Here is a 23,965-nt window from a genome sequence, read left to right as displayed (position 1 = left end):
GGCTCCACCGGGATTTAAAGGGTCCAAGGCTCCCCGCAGCAGCCGGAGCCCTGGACCCTTTGAAGTGCCGCCAAAGCTCTGCTGCTACCGCTCTGCATGCGAACACATGTTATATCGAGTCGCACTATAGCAGGATAGAGGTGTAATTTAAATATGCCAAGCAGTGTATGAATAATTATTCCAGTTAAAAGGGTAAAATGAATACAATATAGGGCTGGGAGACAGTAAGATTGTCTCACAGGTCACATCTCCTCCCATTAACCTTCATGTAGACTACCTTCCCTCTTATTCCTAGTAATAGAACATCTCTAGCAAATACTTACATGTAAAAGTAATATTAGGAAAATATTTAGTTATTTAGTAGCTAGAAACAAGGACAACTAGTAAGAAATAACCAGCCAACTTTCCAAGGACTACCAGCCAGTGGTCCACGGACCACAGTTTGTGAACCTGAGACATAGACAAAAAGCCAAATTCTGCTCTAATATGCCTCAGAGTGAATCCAGAGTACCTTTGCTGACATATTCTGATTTAACTGTGGGCAGAATATGTCCCAGTGTCTTCAATGACAGCTTTGCCTGAATAATAAGAGAGTAAGAAATTCAGGATTGTGTTGAATGTATACTGTACAATATAAGCAACATATCTATCTATATATGACATAAGTATTTTTTATAAAACAGGCATTATAAAAAGAAATTATTTGATGCAGGTTACAATACTGCAAGTACTTCATGTAGCCACACAAGTTGGAAATCAGGCTTTTTGTTATTATTGAAGGGAAATTTGTTCTCAGCTGTCAATTTGTTTTATCTGCTGACAGTATAGGTGGATGTCCAGTGGATAAAAAGAGATTGGAGGCAGTCTACAAGCTGAAAACGACAGCCTGATGCACAAGTAATAACACATCTGGATTGTGTGGCCAGATGATCTCTTGCAAAGCTTATTCTAGGTCCAAATTTGAACATCTGGAGTATAATGCAACAATTAACAAGGGAAAAGCAAAATTTTACTGGCTTGTGACGATGCAACATGCTGATGAGAGGCTTTGATGGAGCTCAGGAATATTTCAAAGGGACAACATACGTTCATGAAGGGACGTTATTTTTTAACTGAATTTCATAACATCCTGAAAAAACTGTAGAATATCAGAAATGTTACCATTCACTGGGCCAATATGCACATTGTGCTCGCACCTAAATTTCTCCAGTCTCATCATAAACCCTCATAATCGAGAGCTTTCTAGGTTAGGTGCCCTGTCCAAATACTCCATTCTTTTTAAAGCATTCCTGTCAAAAGATATGCAGTTGGGTTCTGTGATGCTGGACTGTGGTGAAGGAAAGGACACTTGACTTGATCCCAGAGAGAGAGGATAATACACAGCAAGCTTGGAAAAAATAAATACCATGCACATCTTGACCAGTTTGGGGCTGAAAGAATCAATCAGATCTGCCCTTTTGAGGGTCTCTGAATATAGGAATATGTTGGGGGGAATGTATAAAGCCTTCAGACAGAGTATCGACTGCTTGGGCTCTTGGGTAATATATATCATCCTTACTTTATGATTACCTACAGAGTCAAACAGGCAGTGGCACTAGTTGGAAGGGAAAGAACCCTTCCCCACGCTTGCTCAAAGTTCCATAGGCTGCAGTGCCAGGGCTGCCATGTTCTGACCACTTTTTCACAGCAGTCTTGTACTAAATCAGTATGACTCCTGCTGGAGCGGTCTGGAGTTTCGCTCCAGCTGCATGGTCTCAATGTCACTGAAATTTGACCGAGCTGCCCCTCTGTACAGACAGAGTGGTAGCTGGGCCAAATTTCAATGAGCGGCATTGCAACTTAGCACACGGGGTTGCAACACCGTTGGCCCAGTTGCCCCTCCATACAGGCAGAGGGTGGCAAGACCAAATGGTGTTGCAACCTGGTGCACAGGAAGTCTGTTCCTATATAGCAGAGTGCAGGGGAGACCACCATGAACTCGACTTCTGGCAGCACCAGCTCATGCATTGTGTGGGTAAGAGAGAGAGAGAGAGAGGACTCCCTAGCCTTGGGAGTGAAGAACAAGCAGGGACTGGAATGGGATCCCTACTTGGGGGACAGAAGATTGGAATTCCCCTGCACCCCAGAATATCTGCATTGATGCTACTGCAGGCAAGTCTAGCTGGGGACATCTGAATCCATTTGCTATTTTTTGGAAAACATTTTCTATTAATAATAATTTGTCCTGGTTCAACATTTTCAACACACTAGAAACACCTGTTCAATGATGATTTCCCATTTATAAATACATTCTGAGACCTACCAGTTAGCCATTTTCATATTTGGGCCAGGTTAAATTTACATAGTTCTTTATTTTTTTTAATCAAAATGTCATGTAGTACCCAAGTCAAATATCTTACAAAAGTCTAAAGATATTGCATCCACACTATTACCTTTATCAACCAAATTTATCTCATCAAAATATATATCAAGTTAGTCTGATAGGATCTACTGTCCACGAACACATGCTAATTGGCATTAATTCTATTACCCTCCATTTGTTCTTGATTAATGAAGTCCTGCTTCATTATGTTAAAAAATGCTATTGTGGAACTGTTATCAGATCTCTCAAGCATATAGACTTCTCTATATGGATGTAAAGGCGCCAAAGGTTTAATCATATCGCATGAAGTTCCTGTAATGTGATGATCTGGCTTCTTTCTGGCAGAGACCAGACTGCATAATCCCTCCTCAGGTAGCAAGGAGGTGCGGCCACCCTCAGAGATTGACAGTGAGGGATGGCCAGACGGCCCCTGGTGAATGGAACCAGGAAGGCCATGCTCACCATGCAGGAAGTAGAGGGGAGGAACGGGATGTATAAAAGGAGGGCTCTGTTGCTCGGTTGGGCTGCAGGTGCCAAGGCAGATGCATGTGTTCTCCCCACTGCTGGCACAGGAACCTGCAGAAGACTTCTGCTGCCCTGAGGACTCTACCGAGCTACCAGAGCTGCCGTTCCCAGCTGACACTGAGGAGCTGCTGGTGTTGCCATTGGCAGTGTACTCTGGGGAGATGGAGGACAACCCTGGGGTTCAGGTCCATCCTGTGGGGAAGGTAGGATGTAGCCCATAGACAGTTGATTACCGTCTGGCTGTGTTGCTGGCTGACTCTAGGTAAGCGTGTTGCGGCTGTATTCCTGCTGACCCAGTGACTGATCACTCTGCCATTGCTAGGGCCCTGGGCTGGGATGCAGTGGAGTCGGGTGGGCCTGTGTCCCCCTGTCGCCCCACCCCTGGGGCAGTAGCCTCCCCACTATGGGCCAGGAGGCCTGTGTTGGTCTACCATCCGCCGAGCTACGCTAGAGTGTTTGGTGCCATGCCCTGCCTCAAGGTGGGGCGCCTACACACTTACCTGCTTGACCCTGCTTGAGGGCTGGAGCTCTAGACTGCTTGGTGCCCTGCCTAAGGGCCTGGGCCCCTGAACAGTTCACTACTCTACCCTGCCTGAGGGTTTGAGCCCTAGAGACAGCTAATTTCCCCCTTGTACAGGCGGTCGTTCCAGGTGTGTGACAACAAAGAGGTGTGGCTACCCTCGGAGATTGGCAGAGAGGGATGGTCATGCACGCCTACACGCTTACACCTCACCTAGGTCTCCATCCTAGCATGTCAATTGTTTGAATCTCTGAGAGGCTGAAGGAGTGAAGGGCCCTGAGTCACATGTTTCCACATTATCTACCATGCAAACGGTGATCTGATCTCTTATCTCCTTAGTACAGTGAAGGCTAAGGAGCTATTTTTGAGCAGTCTAACTTGAAGCAGAAACTATGGGAAGGAACGTGTATCTATGTTAGCTCACTGAGCATTATCCATATAAGATACAATTCCTAATAACCCTAGAAGCAGATGAAACTGAGAATCATGTTGAGAAAGCTCTGGGTATGGTCATGAGCATCTGCAAGAGCTATTTCTCAGGAAGGATGGTTTTGCTTATTTCCATGTTTGTCAGTAAGTTGAATACAAAAATTCTTTCTGAGAAGACTGGAGGTCTCTGCTTGATCTACCAAGACTTCTACAGGCTTTTATCTATCTACTCAAAAAATTGTGGTTGAAAAAAATGTTTGTTAGGATTCAGAAGTCTTTTAGTTTGATTCCTCCACCTCCAAAGCAGGGAACTGATTTCTTAGGCTCCTTACTTTATATATTCTTTCACTTCCTTACTTGAAAAAGACAAAAAAGAGGATAATTCAGAGATACAAGACATGTCTCTTAAAGTAAATTTTCAAGGTCTAGCCATGACTGATGAAGCTCTGTTCAATCTGGACTCCTCCGCATAAAGGGAAGGCATTTAAAAAAAATAATCTTGCCATTTGCAGATTTCTTCACTGAGGAGCGAGTGAAGGCCCAGAAGGAGGAGCACAACACTCCAATGAGGCAGCGAAGGCATTCTGTGTAAGGATTACTGCTTCTTTGCCAAAAGTCAAAAACACCCTCTTCAGGACTTCAGAGAGTCCACCTTCAATATCTGGGGTGGCAGTAAGTGCTGATTGCCCCAGAGCATTTATACCTGGAGGAGTTAGGGAGAAAGGACCAAGACACCACTGACCTTGCATGGGGGATGGGCCAATGCACTCTCTGCTGATGCTGGACCAATGTCCTTGGTGTCCCAAAACTTCCACTAGGCCAGTCCCAGTTGAGACTTTTATGGAGGTGAAGACTGACTAATAGGAGGCCAGGGAATTTTTTTAGAGTTCAGGAGCTTGTCCCACCATTGTGCTTTATCTCCAGATCCCATCAGGAAGTGAAGTCTAACATGCAACAGTAGGCCACTGCCCTGAAGTCAGGAAATTCAAAGAGCCAAAGTGACTACCCCCGCTGGACGGAATTAACAGTGCTGTTAGCTAAGCCAGAAATGCAAAAAATAGAAAGAAATTACATTTAGGAAATGAGGTTTTTGTTTTCTTTTACCATAAAAGGATTTTCCTTCTCAGAGTGAGAGAGAGCAACTGGCTGCGTCCTTTGGGGAGGCCTAATGTAACCAGAGAGGAAAGTAAGTCAATACACTGTGCCGGACTGGATCGGCTTCTCTGTTGGTGATTAAAAGGGTACAGGGCTACAGCTGCTGCGGGGAACCTCGGGACCTTAAATCTTGAAAGGCCCCGCCTCTTCCAGTTGAGGCACCGCCCCCGCTCAGGACTCCTGCGTACCGGTAAGTCCGTTAAGTTACTTTCTCCTCTGAATGTAACCCACTGTTTACTGTATATTATGGGTCCCTCTCTGTGCCCAATATGTAAAGGTACATCGCTTTAGTTCAAGCTGTGGAGCAATGGTGGGCAACCTGTGGCCTGCTGGGCACACATGGCCAGTCAGGGTAATCCACTAGCAGGTTGCGAGACAGTTTATTTACATTGACTGTTCACAGGCATGGCCACCTGCCAGCTCTCAGTGGCCGTGGTTTGCCATTCCTGGCCAATGGGAGCTGCGGGAAGCAGCAGCCGGCGCAGGCAGGGCCGGCACTTGCATTTAGGTGGCTTAGGCAATCGCCTAGGGCATCAGCATTATTAGGGGGTCGCATTTTGCCAGAGGGGGCGGCGGGCGGCTCCGGTGGACCTGCCGCAGTCGTGTCTGCGGAGGGTCCGTTGGTCCGTGGCTCTGGTGGAGCTGCCGCAGGAATGCCTGCAGACAGTCCGCTGGTCCCGCACGGCTCCGGTGGACCTCCCACAGGCACGGCTGCGGGAGCTCCACCGGAGCTGCGGACCAACTGACCTTCTGCAGAAATGGCTGCGGCAGCTCCACCAGAGCCGCGGGAGCGGCACGCAGGGCGGCGAAATGGCCGTGCGCCTAGGGCGCGAGAAACCCTGGCGCCGGTCCTGGGTGCAGGCCACAGTTGCTGTAGAGGAGAGGTAGGCAACCTGTGGCACATGTGCCGAAGGCAGCATGTGAGCTGATTTTCAGTGGCACTCACACTGCCCGGGTCCTGGCCACCAGTCCGGGGGGCTCTGTATTTTAATTTAAATTTAAATGAAGCGTCTTAAACATTTTAAAAACCTTATTTACTTTACATACAACAATAGTTTAGTTATATATTATAGACTTATAGAAAGAGACCATCTAAAAACTGTTAAATGTATGACTGGCATGCGAAACCTTAAATTAGAGTGAATAAATGAAGACTCGGCACACCACTTCTGAAAGGTTGCCGACCCTTGCTGTAGAGGCTCAATCCCCGGTGATGGCCACCATTATAACAACCTGTGGCCATATTACAGAGAAGTAATCTCATTAGCACACAGGGCTCAGCCCCATTTTCCATTTTCAGACACTTTCCAATCCCTAGGAAATGCATGGTTCACCCTTCATGCTGCTAGCCCTGCCATGCATGCCAAGATTTTTTTTTCTGATTTATTCTGTTGCAGATGTTAAAAGTCAGAAGTCAGCAGCTAGTTTTTGCTAACTGGCATTGCAACGGTCAGATGATAGCCAGCAGCTTAAGCTTGCACTGGTAGAGAAATATATTTTTATTTCCACAAATAATTTTTCAGTGAAAAAATTTCAGCCAGCGTTTGTAAAGGGTGCTCACTCTTACTGTGAGCTACTGGAAGAAATTGAGCTCAGATGGATGAAAATAATAATGTTTTTAAAAGCGTGTGTCTGAAACAGCTGAAAGGTTATACGTTTATAAACCGGACTCGCTTCTCAGTAGCTATGTCAGTACTATGTCTAGTAGTTACTCTCATAATGCTGTTACTAGCAACATGAAATCCCCGTTCACCTGAGTGGGACTCAGCATGTCAGTGCAAGCCATGGAGATATTATGATATGAAAAACAAATGCAGCAATTTCAGTGTAAATCTGCAGAGTCGCTGTCACATTGTACCATACAAAATGAAACTGTGGGTCAACACAGATCTAGTAAGGTGATGTTAAATTGCTCAGGGTGATGCTGAGATGACGTGAAGTGCACATAATACAAGTGTATGGAGATCACATTCAGATTTCCAGAAAATGGCAAGATTATGTCAGCATAAATCTATAGTAAACAGGATGAGCATGCAGGAGACTAATTTAATAACAATGAACTAAAATGTGTCACACAACTGCAAGAAAAACATAAGTTTGAAAAACAGGAAATTTGTACCTTCTAATAGTTTAAAACAATATTCTCAAAATCATAAGACCTGGAAAAAATTAAACTATATCTATCCCCTGTAGAACACTATCAAAGGAAATAAGAAGTTAATCAGATCTCTGGTTGAGGGGGGGGGGAATAAATCCGTATATTGTACATATTTTTTTTAATAGACTACAGGGCAATATTGAGAATGTGAGGCTAGGTTGGGAAAAGGAAATTAACTAATAAATCTCTCCAGAGGACTGGAAAGATATAATGCTAATCACTATGAACATTACAAGTTCTTCCTCACTGACAGCATATCAATGGAAAATTATGATTAGATATTTCTGCACACTAGTCTTGGAAAACAAAGCAGACACAAGATTCATAATCAAATCCTAGAGGGAAAGCCATGTCCCAAGTTCAAAGACTTTTGGTCTGGTGTCAGGAAATCAAAGTAAGAGTTATTTCAGTAATCTCTAGCCCATAATAACCCTATTATTATGGTGTTAAGGAAGTGTCCTGAATAACTGAAATTAAACAGAGACAGATACTTAGACACCTTGTGAATGAAGACAATAAATTGTTTCACTGCTATGCTTACCAAACCAAATACCCACTGTATGAACATGGTTCATAAGGATAAAGGAATGAAGAGAAATGGAATGACTTACTACCTCTATTAGTGTATTGAGGAAAGATGAAGCAAATGAGACCAACAGCTTAAAAACCAATTAATTGATAGAACTTGTCTAATAATATTATGCATACTGATTGTAACCTTTAACTTCCACCTTGTACGCATAGCTGTATTCTCTTTGCTTTTACATCTATGGTCTTCTTTACTACTGTTTATGTAAGAAACAAGCTTGTACCGCCAATAATTCTATTTACTTTTCATTTAAAATATTAGCAGGTAAAATTAAACTTCAACAGCAATCTACATTTGGATGATGTTATGATTAAAAGATATTCTAACCTGGCAACTCCTCCACAACTGCAGGTCTCACTTGCTGTAGAACTAGGGCAGTTTTGCCCTGGAAGGCAAGGGCCATATGCAAAGGGACTGTATGGGGGTGCTGACCACCAGTATGGAGCGGAGCTTCACAAGAGACATGAAGAAGAAGGAGTGGGGAGGGGCAAGGCATAGACACACCAGGGCTAGAAATAAGTAAGGGTGGAGGGTATGTAAAGGCTCACAGGGCCTACATCAGCCACTGGACTGGAACAGATGCTGAGGTGTGGCTTTACAGCCACTCTACAAGACAAGGTGTGGTTCTTTTCGCCTCCCACACATTGAGCCAGCACCCTGTTGGGGTACTTGGATCAAGTGATGGGCAGAAGATGGCCCCAGCTGATGGGCAGAGACAGCAGGCGACACGTACGATTAGAAAATGCCAATCTCTCATGTTTGTGGGTAGCCTGAGGGTTACATAACCTTTCAGAAGTGATTTTTCATACCCTCTCGGTGGCATTGGGTAGAAGTTTCTGTTCTTAATACTTGCATTTCTTCATTTATCATAACTGCAGGCAACAGCTAAATCCCACCTGGCATTTCAGTTCTGCACTATTCCTCACCAGGTCACTGAGGTGATCTAAAAATGTACGAGTGAGGAGATCATCCAACAGAAACATGTGCACCACAAGTCCCATTGCCTGGAAATGGACTAGTAGGGATCTTATTAGACTACATTCTTCCTTTACAAAGGATTCAAACAGGCATTGTTTAAACAGGCTATCTGAACTGAAAACAAGAAAACCAACAGCAAAGACTATAAATCTCTCTTTTCTTTAATGACAGTCATTTCAGTCAATAGTATAATTCTAATCAATCATACGGAAATAGCTCTGACCAGAGATGCCAATCTTATTAAACAGCTAGCAGAAATGGGATCCAGAGTGTATGTTAGTGCTGTCTGTTCTCTAGTCCCATAAGAGGAAAGAAGCTGTCACAGTCCCATGGTCCCTTCTGAGACCCTTTTTCAATCCCCTAAGTGCACCCTTTGAAGTGACAGCCCTGTGCCTACACATCTCTTGGGATGGGACCCTGTGATCCAGCCACGCTCTGAGTCTCCAGGTTACACCTCCCTAGTTACCAACCGTGATACCTAGCAGGTCCAATGGGCTTGGCACGTGCGAGAGATTCTCTTTGGGAACCTGTGGACAGTAACAGTCTGCAGTGACACAGAAGCAGCTTCTCTCAAACAAAGTATGATTTACTTTGCCACAAGGTACACAGCACTCAGAGAAATTAATTGAAAATAACAGAGGCCTACGTGCACATGGTTGTACCTACACTTGGCATAGGTGCACATGACTTAGCCATGGTGTCCCCCTGTTCTCTTGGGGTGCAAGCTACACCAGGCTTGCTGCAGACCCCTGACTCTCAGCCAGTCTCTGTGTCAGCCTGCAGCAGCTGACAACCCTTTCCCCTCTCTTTCGCTTGTCTTCTTTGGCTATCCCTCAATGCAAAGGGGTTCATTGGTGGGTTTTTAGGTGGCTGAGAAGCCCAATTCATGCTCTGTAGGACAATTCCCTCTCTGTAGGAAAGATCTTCTAATAGATCAGTATCTTTTGATCTCCCTCTTCTCAGCCTGGGGAAAACAGCCCTGTCACCAGCCTTGGAGCTAAGGACTCCCTCTTCATGGCTCTAAACATGGCTATTGTGTTTGAATGACTTCTTGTTGAGGCCATTGTTTTACCTTTCCTGCCATCTTTCTTTAACCACCCCTTTTGCTCTACCTGTGATTTCCAGGAGGGTAATATCACACAGATACATGAAGGAGCATATGATATTTATAAAAATATACATAAGTTCCTCAGCTGTTTTAAATATTTAATTCCTCAACTGTTGGTGTTAAGAAGGCAGTGGTTTTGTAACCTACCGACTCTTCTGTGTGGATCCTCAAGCTCAGGGAACATAAAATCCACCCAAGAGCTGTAAACATCAAACTTCAGTAGACCTTATTATGTAAAACCTGCTGCCCTTAGTCTGGGCATGCTTTCATACTCTGCAAGGGTGCACTGCAATCAGGGCCGGCTCCGGTGTTTTTGCTGCCTCAAGCGGCGGAAAAGAAAAGAAGCCGCAATCGGTGGCACTTCAGCGGCAGCTCCACCACCGCCGCTTCATCATTCGGCAGCAATTCGGTGGCAGGTCCTTCCCTCCGAGAAGGACCAAGGGACCCGCCGCCGAATTGCTGTACATGATGCCCCTTTCCGTTGGCCACCCCAAGCACCTGCTTGCTGCACTGGTGCCTGGAGCCAGCCCTGACTGCACGTCAACAATGCGCCAAACTGGTTCACAGAAGCCTCAGCTGAGCTATTCAAAATTCAGATCTAAAAATGCTGGAGACAAAATCCTGGGCAAAGCTAAGCTGGGATGCCACAGCGAAGTAAGATGTACAAAAAAGAAAGATTAATCAACATGATAGTCTGCTACACCCTCCTGAATGCAAAGCCAAACAAATTCAATGCAACGTTTTTTAAAACAGCCCCTGTCATATTAATGCACAGCCAAATGTTTACCCCGTTTTTATACTTTGTACCTGTGGGTATTTGGAAATCTCCTTATCATAGCTAAATAGGAACCTATCTGATTAATTAGGATTTGCTTGCAACACTTTTCTGGCTGAGAAAAAAAATTCATTACTTACCTACTGCAACTGGAATTCTCCAGATACAGTGCCTCCAGCAATGCACAGTTTTGGGATCACATGCTAGTGCCAAGTAGACCCAGACGGGTTACAAGCATGTCAAACAGTACTGTGCCCACATGCCTTGGTGAGAGTACACAACAGTGCTGAGGCCATGTTGATAAACATGTTTGTCAAGGGAGCCATGCTGGCTCTACTCCATCTGATATTATGTGGCAGCACCTACTGATTTTCAGTGGGAGTTCAGATCCTCAGTGACCTAGGTGCTTTTGCAAATTTTACCCCCAGTTTAAAAGACATGACATGACAGGCGGATGAAACTCAGAGGTGGAGAGGGGAAAAGAAGGGCGGTAACAATAATAACAGGGTGCTTTAGCACAGAATTAACTCCCTTGCCCTGGTTCTCTTGGACAGAATACAATTTCTGAAGGAAGGTGGGGAAAGGAGGAAGGCTGTGTGGCTCTGTGGAAATAACCTGGTTTGATTCATCATAATTATAACCCCAGAGATCTCTGGTTCTGAAGACTAGCAACCAGTAAACCCTTTTCTGAAAGAGCAAGGCTGAAAAATAAATTGAACAAAAACCAAACCTGCAAATCCACGTTGCTGAAGTATGGCTGTCTGACCTACACTCACATCTAAGCATACAATCTGCATGGAACTCCAAGTAGTTGCTTAGTAGCAGTAGAAGAAACTGTGAATAGCAAAGCTTCAAAGCCCTGATGGCTCAAGCCTTGAACCTTCTGAACCTGTACTGCCTTAGAGCAGTTTCCAATGCGCTCTATTACCATTTGAAGATTTGGGCAGCCTTAGACTTCCCCCCAGAGGCAATAAAAAGTCAAGATTTTTAACAACTCCATAGAACTTGTCTACATGGAGATTCTTGCACTCTCTGGGGGTGTGATTTCTACAACACACTAATGTACCGCACGTTCATTGATCCATATAGACCTTGCCAGTGCTCTTTAACGTAGTGCGGTTTGAAACAGTACTACATTAGAGCAGGGTGTGCATGGACCAATTAATGTTGAATGCATTAGTGCACTTTAGAAACCACACCCCTGTAGAGTGCATTACCCCACTATGTGGACAAGCCCTTAGTTCTCTCATTACAAAAACAAGGGGCCTAATGTTCATTTACACTAAGGCATCCTTAATCCACCCTGGGTAAAGAGGCAGAACTGGCTTTAGGAGCCAGTGATCAAGGAGGCTGCCCTGGATACAAACATTTGGGGTCACCAAATAAGCGATCCTGGGGGCACGAAATCACCAGTATTCTGGCGGTTTCGGTTGATAGGTTTGTTTTTGTGAGAGGGAGGACATCAAAAACATTTTCTGCCCTGGGTGACAGAACACCTAGGACTGACTTTAAAGAGGCCTTAGAGAGGATGTAAATATAATTCTTGTAAAGGGGAGTTCGTGTTAATGAGACTCAGCCCTGCAAATCTGTTAACATCTGTTAACATCCAACCACAGCTCTGAAGAATCACGAGAGAGGGAAAAACACACCATAGATATCGAAATACGTGCAAGTCCGAAACCAGCTTTAATAACAATATAGGATGGGAATGAAGAATCATCTTGTCCTGTCTATAGGAAGATAAGGAATTAGAGCCTGAAGCTCACATGCCCAATTTGCTCAAAAGTGATGGTGAAAACATATTCCTCTTTCCAGGGGAGTAAGTGGAAAGAATTTCAGGAGCAGCTGAAAGGATCAACCCATTAACAGAGGAATCTGTTAAGATACCAGTGCTCTGCACTGAAGAGGCAACTGGAAGGTAAACTTGGCTTCACAAGGGGGATGAATGAGCAGTTATTTTCCCTCCACAGGCAAAAGCAAAGCAGTGGGAGCTTTCAAAGATGCCCTTCACAAAACTGCTATTAATAAGAGAGCACAACAACTGTGGAGCCACACAGGAAATGGAGAGAGACAGCGCAGGGACTCAGGCAATTTGATGAGAAGGCTCAAAGAGAGGAGAAAAGGGAACAAGGGGTTTGAAGAGCCAGCACTGCTGCCTCCTTTGACTGGGCCCTGTTAATACAAAGAGTCATTTTAAAGAGTTGCTAAACTACTGGGAATTTTGGAAAAAGAGTCTGTTAGGCACAATTCTGTCTGAATTTCAGATTTCCTGATTCTCTTCTCATACATGTCAAAGTAACCAGCACTAAAGAAAAAGTTATGCTAAATGAATTTTATAGTAATAAGGATATTGGCTGGAAACATGATCTTTGCTCCTAAAAGTTTATCTGCTCCTGCTTCTTATTCCTTACATATGTAATTACAGACTCCTGTTCGTGGGAGCACAACTGACTGCAGGAGAAATGATTAGGCCTGATTCTCCTCATGTTTAGTTCAGTGGAGTTACTCCTGGGTTTCCATTGACACCGTTTATTATTAATTATTATGATTAATAATTGTACTATAGTAGTGGCCCAGAGGCCCCAATCAGGATAGCATCAAACTCTTCTAGTGCTGTTTAAATACACAGGCAGATTAGGGTTTTTGACCATAATGCCCAGTTGCAAAGGGTCCCTGGCGGTTCTGGTCAGCACTGCTGACAAAGCCATTAAAAGTCCGGTCAGTGGCACAGCGGGGCTAAGGCAGGCTTCTTGCCTGCCCAGGCTCCGTACGGCTCCTGGAAGCGGCCAGCGTGTCTGGCTCCTAGGCGCAGGAGCAGCCAGGGAGGCTAAGCTTGCTGCCCCTGCCCTGAGCACCGGCTCTGCAGCTCCCATTGGCCAGGAACCACCGCCAATGGGAGCTGTGGGGGGAGTGCCTGCAGGTCAGGGCAGTGCACAGAGTCCCCTGGCCCCTGTGCCTAGGAGCCAGAGAGAAATGCCAGCCGCTTCCCTGGAGCTGCCCTGAGGTAAGCGCCGCCTGGAGTCTGCACGCAAACCCTCTGCGCCAGCCCTGAGCCACCTCCTGCACCCCAACCCCCTGCCCTGGGTCGGAACCCCCTCCCGCACCCTAACTCCCTCCTAGAGCCCACACTCCTCACCAGCCCGCACCGCAACTCCCTGCCCCGGCCCTGAACCCCTCCTGGACTCTGAACTCCTTGGTCCCATCCCGGAGCCCCCTTCTGCACCCCAAGCCCCTCATCCCCAGCCCCATCCCAGTGCCCGCATCCCCAGCCAGAACCCTAACCCCTCCCACACCCCAACCCCCAGCCCCAGACCAGTGAAAGTGAGTGAAGGTGGGGGAGAGCGAGTGACAGAGGGAGGGGGGATGGAGTGAGCAGGTGCAGAGCCTAGAGAAGGGTCGGAGATTGGGGCAGGGGGTGGGGAAGAGGTGTTCGGTTTCGTGCGATTAGAAAGTTGGCAACCCTAAGGCAGATATGGCTCCTGGCCCAACAAGCTCAAAATCTAGTCTGAAATGAGATGCAACAAAAGAGTGTGACAAATGGAAGGGAGAATTATCATAATGAAGATAAGATAACACGGGTTATACAGGTTAGCTACTGCACAGCTTGATGGTTTTAAGTCATCTGAAACCTTTTAAAATACATACATAAATAAAATGAGCTATACCTGGCTGCCACACCAGCTATCATTGTTTTCTGTAGAAATCATAGCAGAAATGGGTCTTGAGGAGTTGAAGGTAGAGGCCTAACAAATAAATTCAGGAAAGATCTTCCCTGTAGAAGGAGCAGTGTGAAGAAACCATGGAGACATTTGTATGAGAAGCAGACAAATAGTGGTTGCAGGCTGGTGAGTAAGAAAAGATTTTGGATGCATCAGGAGGAGCAAGTGGACTTTCGACAAAAATATTTTTGTGGAGAGAATATTCATGAAGAGAGATGAAGTTCTACAGGCAGGATTGTTTCTGGCCCTGATTCAGGAAAGTTTTAAGTGCTTCTAAACAGAAACTGAATTTCCTTTAATGCCAATGGACCTTAAACACATAGTGCATTTGTTTGCTGAACCAGGCTTCTAAACAAAATGTTGTTGTTTTTTCAAGTTTTCCAAAAGATGTCAATGGGTCTTTAAAGTCTTTGCACCATTTTCTGACCCTATTAAACCAATGTCAATGCTAATGCTGTTCAGTTACATCAATGCAAATCCAGGGGAACTAAGATCAGAACCTAACTAGTTAGATTTATCTTTCTGAATTTGCTTGTGTATGTCTGTACTGTCAACCTGCTTTATTTAAAAACTCACAGAAATCGAACATTATTTAGTAATCATATTCACAAAATAGATGCGATACCAAGTAAAATTATTTCTATGGGAGACAAGTGTCCTGAACGTTACTCAGATGGTCACTGATGAGATTGCAATGTGGTTTTGCAGTAGAGCTGCATTGAATCATCAAATATACTGCACAACAGAGTTAATGGGGGGCGGGGGGAGATATAGTTAACTCCTCTCTTCTCCCTCTTGCCCCCCCCCCTGACATTAGGTCTGGCGGTTACTCTGATCCCTGAAGTTTAATGCATGTTTGATTCACAGACGGCAAAATGTCTGCACCAGATGGCCCTGAGTTAATGAACACAAACTCATCACTTTTACTCACCAGGGAAATGTGCAGCTCAATCTGATTTGTACTTGACAACTAAAAATATTTTACTATTTTTTTGTGAGCATTTTAGTTACAAAATGGCACTTGAGGAAAGCATTAAAAGAACACTATCTACCAGACAAATGTACTTCAACAAATTAAGAACAGTGCCTCAGAGCTTTTCCCGCCTCTTCTCAGAGCTAAAGTTAACACCTTATCAAACCTTAGATTATGAAGCCAGTGTATAAACAGAACTTCAAAACCTGAGGCCTGCTAATGCTTCCACTGAGCCAGTGGCAGAACTTCTATTGATTTTAATGTTAGCAGTATTGAGCTCCTAGTTAGTTATTATTACAGCGGGAAGGTTCAGGAAAACTCAACTTCTAAACATATATAAGAACGGCCATACTGGGTCAGAGTAAAGGTCCACCTAGCCCATTATCCTGTCTGCTGACAGTAGCCAATGCCAGGTGCCCCAGAGGGAGTGAATCTAACAAGTACTGATCAAGTGATCTCTCTTCTGCCATCCATCTCCACCCTCTGACAAACAGGGGCTAGGGACACCATTCCTTACCAGTCCTGGCTAATAGCCATTTATGGACTTAACCTACATGAATTTATCCAATTGTCTTGTAAATGCTGTTATAGTTCTAGCCTTCACAACCTCCTCAGGCAAGGAGTTCCACAAGTTGACTGTGTGCTGTGTGAAGAAGAACTTCCTTTTATTTGTTTTAAACCTGCTACCTATTAATTTCATTTGGTGACCCCTAGTTCTTGTATTATGGGAATAAGTAAATAACTTTTCCTTATCCACTCATTCAATTTCTCAAACTATTTGATTTATAATATAGTTATATCGCCCTTAGTTCCTTTTTGCAGCCTGAAGTCTATCTCTTAATCTTTCATCTGGAGGCTTCAAATCTAATCATTTTGTTGGCTTGAACAGGTGAAGAGGTATATTCCTTGGGGTATGGTGCTCTGAGCTGGGGGATTTGGCTCTGGTGTCTTTCTTATTGGATGCACTGAGTATATCTGGGAGCATCGTGTAATCTTTCTGGTTGGTGGTCACTGCTGTGTCTGAGGATCAGTCCCAGGATGCCCACAGGGGGATCCCCGTCACACAATGCACCAGTGCTGGTAGCTATCCCCTTGTGGAAAGTGGTTTTTTATAACGTGGGAGCGTTCTCCCTTGGTGACCACGACTACATAGCCATGTTACACATAATGATAGCGCTTCCATGGAAGGCGTTTAATGTGCTAGTGAAGAGTGCCCTGAGCAGTCTGTCCGTTAGATAGAAAATGGCTCTGACTGGCTCTTTTTTAAGATGCAAGTGTTGGTGCTATGAGCATATTAGCATGGTGAAGACCAACCTGGTTTGCTCTATTTGTATCTATACTAGGATGACAATGTTTCGTAGGAGGCTGTCTGTGATGGGAAGTAGAGCTTGTGGAAGGTATTTGATATGATGCTCACATGGTCCAGCAATACAAATTGTCTTTTATAATATTGCAACCAGTAAATGTTACATAGTGTTCTATTTTTATATACAGTCAATTGTTTACCCACTTTGGTTATTAAAATTAACTTAAATAGCGAAGTCATGATGTAGTCAGTTTCGTTGCTAAACAACAGTTATTAGCGGAAAAGGTTATGGTAATGATAAATCTAAGGGAAGATCTTATGTGTCTGTTACATTTCAACCTGGTGAAGAAGGTGAGCTCCGCCAGTTTTACTGCTATACACACCACACATTATTGTATACTGCTGCTTACAGGTAAGAGGATGTAGATATCATTTGAAACTAACTCAAAAGTAGTTCATTAGTATTTTTGGTTACTTGCGTACCACCTTTCCTCTTGGTACTGAAAGATCATTCAAGTAGAAAAGGGCATGAAAGACATGTTGGCTCTGCCAGGGCGCCAGAGGCTTCCCAAGGTCTGGGTCTTCGAGTGGTGGGGAACTCAGTTCGGCACTAGTGCAGAGACAGGTTTAGCGGTATCGGAGTGCGGAGGGCGAGCAGGTTTCGGGCCTTTGCAGTGGGTACGGATGAGTCAAGGTAGCCCTCGCCGCCATAAGTATTGTGCTGAAGATGAACTCACTTTGGTGGCGGGTCGCGCTTTGGCGGTAATCGCGGGGGGGGTCTTTAGACTGGATGTAAGGACCACCTGCGGCGAGACTGGAGAGAGGAGCTCCGGGGCCGACGTGAGATTTCCGGGGCTCCGAGAGAGTGAAAGACGCCAGCTCGACAAAACTCTCCTGGGCCCTGTGGGCCAGGGCCTGGGGAAAATTCCATTGCTCTCCCAGTCGGCCTGGCCTCTCCTAGGCAGGTACATATCCTTTTTTGATCTCTTTGTTTATTCGAGTCAGGTGTGAAACATTTCCTTACATACGCTGAATAATAATACCCACCTGTTGTTTGGGACTGTCAAGTTCTTCAGCAAAGCTGAATTAATGATATGCAGGAGTTATGGTACTATTTCATAAGGAATAGGAGTAGAAGTTGGTGTAGGCATTTAAGCTCTATACGTACTGCTATACTGTTTTGGTGCATAAAACTATATGTGCAATGGTTGGATAATCATTTTGTCCTAATATCAAAGTGCAGGGTGTTGTATTCATACACCATTGTATAACCAGTCTTTAGAGATATTGGTGCTGAGATTGAATGATCAAACGAGATATTATAGGTCAGTGGCTAATAAAATATACAGGAAAAATGGTCTTTGAAACAAGACTGGGATTGCCAGGCTGCTGTGTTGGGTCCGCAGTACTCATGATGGTTGGCTTAAGCTTTCTGTGTCTCAGCAGGCTGCAATGGTTTCTCCTTTTAAAGCTATGAAATGAATGCTGTGGCGCCAGTTTGTCTTTTGCCCGGACAGCGTGATGCCAGAAGTAGTAGGCAAGCACCTCACCCCAGATCACCATATTATGCCAGCTGAGTTTATGATTCTCCGGGACAGGGTGACGGTGGAAGCAAAGAGGTGCACGTGCTTTTGAAAGTTCTTAAAAAATTATTTCTTACATAGATTGCTGAGCGTAACTGTGGTGTGAGAAAGAATAAAAGATTCATGCATCTGTCGGTTCTCACCATATGGGGATTCTAGGGTGGTTAAGGAGTCTTTAGGGAACCAGATTCCATTCTGCAGCATCGGCCTTTATGTGAATGATTGGAAATTATTCTGAGCCTGGAGTCAGTGTCCCTTCTTTCTTAAATAACCGGGAAGAGCTCTCTTTCTTTATAAACTGCATTTTTCTGCAGGTGACTTCAAATCAGACTGATCATGTGATAAGCCTTGTCTAACGTTAAATAACCCAAGCATACAGATAAGCCGAACAATATTCTGGGTAGACGAGCTATGTATGACAGAAAGAGGTTTGTTTGTGCAGCTAGATCGTTCAGGAGTGCTGTTCCTACACAAGCGAAAACTCCTTTGTAGCTTTGCTGTGTCTGATGAGGGAGTCTGCAGAATACTATTGATTGTGTACCCATAGTTGTAGAAAATTCTTCATTGGAGAAGGATGTTTCCATGTAGTTATCCCTTCCTGAGAGGCGGTGCTTAGTTTAAGTGGAAACATTTGCGAAATAGCTTCATCTACGAGGGGTTAGGTTATTTTAATTAGGGACTGCAGGGCATGAACTTTTTAGACAGCTTGAAGCATAGCTAGGTCATTGATCTAAGCTGGCTGAATATGTCAGCTATTATCACTCTTTGAGTGTCTTCATGTTAATTTTGTTCTGCTCATAATTTCCCACCAACATTCCCCACAGTCCCTTATCAGTGGGGAGCATCAGATGCAACTGGCGCTCCTCGTGTCTCTGGGAATAAGTTAGGAAAGCCCATGATGCATAAATTCCATTTGCATCTGCCTGTAGCCACTCTCGCAGCTTAGGACGCACAGTCATCTTAAAACTAAGTATCTTCATCTTTTCTGCATTTAAAAGATTAGTCATCATCATCATAGTGTAATTTACTAGGATAAGGACAACCATTCATCAGGATCATTGTGCTATGGATGTTGTCGAGACAATAAGACCGTTCCCGATCTTACAAATTAAGTCATGTATTTACTGGCGATTGCTCTGGCATGTTTTGACATCAGGAGGCCAAAGCACTGGGATTACAGGGAATTAGGACTACAGTTTTTAAAAAATATAAATGTCTGTGGGGAGACCTGGTTGCTAGTGTCTTACTTAAACAGATTAACCTTTTGTATTTCAAGAAAACATAACATTGAATCATTGAGGTATTGGCAGTTACACCCAAACTAGTACTGCATAGGCGATATGTGTATCAGTAATTTAGCGTAATATATTAGAAAGGATATTGTAATTACCAAAGAAAGCACTGGAACCAGAAGTTTTGGTGCGTTTAAGGTGGTCACTAAAAAGGAATACAAGGACTAGGACATGTTCTGACAGTTGGAATGTTGTGTGTGGTTTTATCAAACTTGTTAGATAATATAAAAAGGACAGAAGTTAGGTGCTTCCCACTTGGCTACTTTGAGTGAGGAAGATGAGGCAGAAAGACTTCTAAAATTACACTGCACTCAGGCTTGTATTAACTCCAAGGTTACAGGTTTTTTATGATCTTGGATTGGGTAAAGTGTGCACTAGCAAATGCAAACCTCTTGGATACACAGAAGGTGCATCTCGAATTCTTCTGTGGGGTACTCATTCTTTCATCCTCCCACTAATGGGGACGAGTCGAGAAAGAACCAAGGACTGGCTGTGAACAGATAGTTAATAATTGCACAACTTTGAACAAACCAATCGTTAGTAAAAAAGGGAATTTTATTAAAACAAAAGATAAGAAGATTGGAAAAACGCATTGCCTAGATTTAAAAACAAAAACAAAACATTACACAGGATAATGATAAGAATATTTCTTCGGTAGTTGAAAGGTGCAAGCAACAAAAGCTTGAGGTTAAGACACAAAGGAGTTCAGCAAGCCATGAAAAATTAAAAAAGGAATAAACCTATTGCCATTTTCTAAACCCTTCCTCATTACGTACATATATTGGTTTAATGAGTATGTTCTAGGTATAATCCATGATTGTTTCATACAGGCCAAACTTTTACAGCATATTTTTTTCCTGTTCATTGGCTTCTGGAAGAAACGAAAGCAAAGGGGAGTCTTGTTTCACAATTTAAAAAGTTCTAGCTCCATCGCTTCTGGCAGGTGCCTATTCCTTCTTTTAACCTTTAGAGAAGTAAGTTAGAGAAAGCTATAAGAGGGATTTTATAGCTAACTGTGGCTGCTGGGTCTAATGGAGTCCCACCTGTTTCATTTATCATTAAAGGGACAAGAGAAATGCCATCACAAGACTGATGGCAGGGCTCGCTCTCGCCAGCTATAATGTGAGGGTTATATATGGCGGTTTGTGCGAAATGATTTTCTTTTGATTCGCCCTCGTCGGGGATTTTTCAAATAAGAGGAAATATTGGAAAGTCACTATGTATAATTGGTCTTCCTGCATCGCTGCTGGATCCCCCACCTAGCCACTCAGACGTAGGAGCGTGCACCAGGCCTTAAGCAGCGCACTGTCCAAAAAGCGCTTCAGGACCTGGGCTAGGAGGGTGAAGGGCAAGGCAACCTCCACCTTGGAGTAGGAGATCCACATGGGAGTGCTGACGTGAGGGTGGTGGCAGTGTCTCAAGGTCTGTGCAGCGCCTGACATAAGAGGGGAGGATTGCTTATCTTCATTATGTGCCCCCAGTTAATCCTACGGACCCCCAAATAACCTCCCATAACACACTGTTCTCTCCAGTCCATAATCTCCCCATTACCCACCTATCCCCCAGTATACACCCCTCCCTAACAAACTTCCTCCTGCACCCCATATTCCTGCAGTCTGCTAATCATTCAGTACCACCCTAGATTCCAAATATCTGCACCTATACCCTCCTTATCCCAATGCTCATTCCAGCACGCTTCCTCTTAGATCCCACACAGCCTTCTACACACCCAACTACTCTGCACCTCCCCACGCCATTCCCGTACCACAACCTCCAGCCTCGAAAAACTTGAACTCCGTTGACCACTTAGTTGTCTCTATTCGGGGTTGAAATGGCAGGTGAGGTCACCTGGATACGGTGAATTGGAAGGGGATGTTTCTGTTCTCACTCATTGGAGTGACGACCAGGGGCAGTCTGCAAGTCTGAATGAGCTCAATCCAAGTGTGTTCAGGGCAGTTCAGGAGGGTGGAGTGATTCCCTGCATAGCCTGGGCAGAAGGCCAGTGCTTTTTCTCCTCTCATTCGAAGGTCGGCAGACCTGACAAGGTTGCTGGGCTGGGGAGCGGTGGGAAGCCGAGTCGGGGACTCCGGTGGTGCTTAGAGAGGACGAGCCGAGGCACCAGCCTGGGTTCTCTCCTCTTCCTCTCCACTAGTCTTGTTTCCGCGTGGGGGCTAGTCTCGCCAGAGGCCCTGTGAAGGGACAAACATCTCTCTCGTGTCTCCTGGCTGGGGGTCACTATTTCATGCTGTTAAGTTTATGTAGAATTGGAAGCTCCTTGACAAATCTTTAAGTCCTCATCATTAAGGTGGGGAACTGAAGAATAGGCCACAGCAGAACACCCTTGCTCATGGAGAAGTTTTGGGAGGTGATGATCTTCTACAGTGCACATATTGTTCTTTCATATAGTTCACATTTTTTCATGTCCCTGCAACTGAGGACCCAGGAACTTTATATGTCCCGTGGAGAGAAGTAGAAATATTCTCTATTAGTGCCTAAACCGTAAGTTATTTGTAAATAATCAGCCATGAGTCAATGTATTAATGGGAGGGAGAGAGTGGGAAAGTCTTACCAGTCTTCCTGAAGGGGGGATTGATTGGTCGCAGTCTCATTGTCTTAGTGTTCCATACTGGGAGTCTTATGGGATGGTCATTGGGAAGTGATCTCCTTGTGGATGGGGTATCAGTGTGCTGGTTATCTTTGTTGTGCCTGAAAGTGGTTGTGGGTGTTCCCCTTACAAATATTTCAGTACAACACATAGCTAAACTTGTAATTCACACACCATACATCCATACAGTAAATTTATACTGAGGTTAAGACTTTTAAATTCCACAGGGACACTTTTACAAAAATATCATAATTATATGACAGTGTGATAATGGGGTCTCCAGGGTGCTGTGTATAAGTTGTGAAGGTTGTCCTCATTACACTGCTGTATTGGATAAATTCACTGAATGGTTGGGGATATTAAAATGAATTGAATAGACAAGAGCAATACTGCCTGTATTGAAGTCTTGAGTTACGTGTTTATCTTCCAGTTTCCGAGGACGTAGGGATTCAGTTTTGATAGCAGATTTAGAATTCCACATAAGATTTGCCTAAATACGTGTGTGATAGGTATGCTCTGAAGCTTGTTAAAGCAGAGAGGCCGCTGCATCCCTCCCCGAGCCCTACTGTCCTTCCATTTACTTAGGAAAAGGGTCTTCCATGTGTACTCATGGAGCGGAACAGCCAGGTTCATGTGATTGCTTCAGTGTGCTCACCTTGCCATAAAAGACGAGTGCAGAGTCACCTGGGCAACATATACAACTTTTGGTCCATGTCTGGCCCTTGTGCCTATATCATAAGTTTACCAATCTGGCATGGTTGAATTCTCTGGTATGCTGGGATTTTGAGCATGACGACAGTCTAATTGTTAGGTTCCTTGGGCTGCTATGAAACCAGCAATCGGTTAGGAACACAGCAAAAAAACAATGCTTGTACTGGAAAAGTTTCCAAATCTTTAAATGGCATTTTCAAGGGGTAGGTAAGTATATGCATGATTTTCAATGGGCATGGGTTTGTCCCTGCCCTGTTTAAAATACCAGCCAATATTACTTGGGGAAACGAAAACGTTATCTTGCTGATAAAAACTACGCTGTACAAGGCAGAGATCAGTTATGAGGAAATGTGGTTATTTTGTCAGTACACAATCTTTTTGACACATACACGTGCATTGACAATAATTTGATATAATTAAAATATGTTGATGCAGAGGCATAAAACTTTGACGGACTCGGCATGATTGAATGGGGCTATGACATAATTTGCCTAATTGTAACATTTGGATGTTATTGTGAAGGCTTCTACAATTCTATATGAACATAACTCTTTAAAAAATTTTGACTAGGCTTGCAGCCCGACTTCAAGGTGTTTGGGCGTGTAACTCAATGATAGTGGGTAATTAGGCACTAATACCTTTGGCATCGTCAGACACTTTGTATGTCTAGAAGCTATGAAGAACTGAATGGCTTGATATTCACACCTTTGAATGTGTCCCAACGTTACAAATGCAATGTTGAGTACTATGACTAAGAATAGACTTCTCTTAAATTGGAATTGCTTTATGCATTGAAGACATTTTTGTGATGTTTAGTCCTTAAATGTATTTAAGACTTTGGATGGTGATTGGCACTACAATTAAATTTTGACTGTCTCTAGAATTTTGTAAATCTTTGGCGATGTCTCTGACAACTTTGATCGTTTTTTGGCATGCTCTATTATGACAATATTGGAATATTTCAGATCAACTCTTCATGGAGGTTATGTTGCTAATGCGTTCCTTGGACAATGTAAATCTTCTTCGTGCTTTGATAAAGAACGTGATGTGTAACTGATATTTTCATGATAAGTGGGATGTAAAGTAATGATATGGTTTCAAAACTATGGATTTTGGAATGCCACTAAACACTGACATTTTTTATCATGATTTAAAGGCTTAGTTAACATGTCATACA

At 44.0% G+C, this 23,965-nt stretch overlaps 1 protein-coding gene across 6 annotated transcripts in view; it reads right to left on the bottom strand.

The window, feature by feature from the left end:
- The window catches only part of MSRA (methionine sulfoxide reductase A), a 512,726-nt gene that overhangs the window by 73,629 nt on the left and 415,132 nt on the right, over positions 1-23,965 (bottom strand). The gene's annotated exons all lie outside the window — the stretch shown is intronic.

Source organism: Chelonoidis abingdonii, chromosome 3, assembly GCF_003597395.2.
Source record: "Chelonoidis abingdonii isolate Lonesome George chromosome 3, CheloAbing_2.0, whole genome shotgun sequence".
Lineage (NCBI taxonomy): Eukaryota > Metazoa > Chordata > Testudines > Testudinidae > Chelonoidis > Chelonoidis abingdonii.
This window is presented reverse-complemented; position numbering and strand designations above follow the sequence as displayed.